We start from the raw sequence: 2,785 nt of genomic DNA on the forward strand, positions 1-2,785 counted from the left end.
CCGCCCGCCGCAGCAGCCCGCCGTGCAGCCCCGGGGCGCCCGGGAAGAGCCAGAGCTGCGTGGCGGGCGGGCGCCGGGGCTGTGGCTGGGGGGGCGCGCGCGCGGCGCCCCGCACCCTCCTTGGTCGCCTGGGCTCCATCACTGCTCTGTGGTTCCGTGTCCGCTAGGCGACGACGGCGACGAATGCCGGGAGGGGACCGGCGGCGTCGAGTCTGCGTCGGGCGTCGCGCAGCGCGAGTCGTGGTGGACGGCGCGGCCCGGTGCGTAGCCCCGCCCCGCTCTGCCGCGTGCTGCTGGGGGCGGGGCCGGCCTCACGCGGCGGGAAACCCTGTGTTCTGACTGGATTGAACCGAACTGGAAAAGAAAAGGGAAATTGACCCCAGGGGAGGCGGCGGAGGTCAACTTGGTCAGGGCCCTGTGTGCGGGGTGGCTGAGGAAGCCATCATTTAGGAATCACTCACTATTATTCCTTGTGTATTGAATCATGTGTCAGTCGCATGAACCACAGGAAATGGCTGTCGAAGAGGCACCTCGGCTCCACTGGCGCCTCCACACCCCCTGCGGCTTGGAACAAGTTTCACAGAATATTGTACTGTGACCATAGGAGCTAGGGTTAGTGTTATTCTGTAAGTTTAAGCATAGAACTGCTATGAAACTGTACAAAAGAGCAAAGCTGCCAGTACCCCTCCCCCACCCCAGGAGCTTTAGCGCCTTGAAGTGATACGCTTTGTGTCAATGCAATTTTATTTAGTATTTCGTTCACATGGTGTCACAAGGAAGTGGTCGTTTGCTTCCGGGCTGTTTCACTTAGCAGAGTGCTTGGACATTTATCCTCTTCTATTGTCAGTATTCCCTCTTGTTATGTCTAAATGGAATGCCATGATAGGGATATACGGCCATTTCTTTACCAATTTTATAAGTGACTGGCATTTTAGTCTGTCTTTTCTCTCCTTGCTGGACAAAATACCCACCATTCAAAGTTAAAGGGGGAAAGATGTATTAGTTTACTGCTCCTAGAGGCTTCAGTCCATAATTGGCCCATTCCAAAGCAGGAAGCAGTAGCAGAGAGGCAGAGCAGAGCAGAACAGTTGATGGAAGGCAGAAGATAGCAAAGAAAGCAAGAGACAAGACAACCCTTTTTTCACATCTCTTATATTGAGGTCAGGATTAGAGTAGTGACAAACCAATCAGTGGACTGAATTATCAATCACCCACCATGCATACATACATACATGTGCACTGCATCCTGAACCAGTAATAGGCTCTAGATTCAGCCACCTTTGAAAAGACTACAACTCCGTAATATTCCATCTCTGGTCTCCCAAGCACTCATGCATCTCTTTATGTAAGAGATATTTAGTCCAACTCCAGGAGTTCCCAAGGCCTAACACTTTGAGCATTGCTGAAAAGTGGAAAATCAGTCGCCTCTGAGATTTAGGGCAAACTTAGCTGTGAGCACCTATAAAAATGAAGAGCAAGTCAAACACTTCCAGTAGCACAAGATGGACATTTCCATTTCAAAAATTACAAACAGGATAAAAACAAAAAAAGAATGGGACCAAACCAATCCAAAATCCATCATGGAAAACAAAGCCCTGTAATTTTATGTACAGCAACACTAGCATCTGTGGCACTTCAGAGGGCTTTAGTGGTTCTGTCCCTAGGGCATCTCTAGTAGTTGTAGCTGCTAGGGCTTCTCTTGGGCCTACTCTTGTCTCTTTTTACAGTTTCTTGTTTCTCCAGACTTTTGGGGTCTTCAGTGCACCTTTGACTTCACACTTCTCACACTACCATTTCAGGAGCACAGTGCCTGACCTACCAGGTCTTCTTCTAAAATCTGGGTGAAAACCTTTCGGATCCCACAACTCTTTCATTCTGCATGTACCTATAACTAGCACTACATAGATGTTGTCATGGTCTGCCACCAGCTAAAGCAGGAAGCAGGCTTCCTTCTCTCTTGGCTATTAGAGTCAAGGGCCTAGATTGCTGAGTACTCTGCAGTCAATCCAAAGGAACAAATTCTCTAGGCTGCCACCATTCTGGAATATGGTGTTTTGGGGTTCTGCAAGCAAAGTCTTTCACTTTTGCAGCTTTGAGGCTGGAAAGGCTGGAATCCTGCTGGGTTGTTTTTTTTTTTTCTATTTATATTTTGTTTTATTGAGAAAAAGCAGCAATGAGACAGCCCCAAAACTGATTACCAGCACAGCTTCAACAACCAATACACCGCACATTGTTGTCTCCGTAGCGGCCATTCATAGTAAAAGATGCAGACATGACATCCCGTCCAAACACTATCAGTACAAATCTTTCTTCTCATTGAACCAAGAGAAAGCAGCTGCACATCCGTCCTAACTATTTTGCATATACAGATACAAAAGCGTCCTTCATTTGTATCCCCTTCCTTATCTAGTCCTGTCAGACATAAGTATTCCAGTGCCATCCAAAAAATTGTAGGTGCATGAATTCAGCAAAATAATCCAACACAGTCCAGCAGTTCATAATGGTAGTGGGTTATCCACAGGACCGGCAACGTCCGAAGCTGTTGACCTGAGCCTCCCACAGCCCAGCATACCAACATGGCCTTACCCCCTGCACCTCTTTTTTTATACATTTTTACTGGATTGTTAAGACCAAGATAAAGCAAGACCTATATAACAAAAAATGTAACTTTTGTATCTGACAAGGTCAGTCAAATCCCCTCAGGATTTATCCTGAAACCCTGTACCGCAGTTTGTAGATCCTTTGTCAGTGGCAGCTATGTGGATGAGTCATGGCCATTACTTGA

This window comes from Octodon degus, unplaced genomic scaffold, assembly GCF_000260255.1.
Source record: "Octodon degus isolate 3935 unplaced genomic scaffold, OctDeg1.0 scaffold00272, whole genome shotgun sequence".
Taxonomy (NCBI): Eukaryota; Metazoa; Chordata; class Mammalia; order Rodentia; family Octodontidae; genus Octodon; species Octodon degus.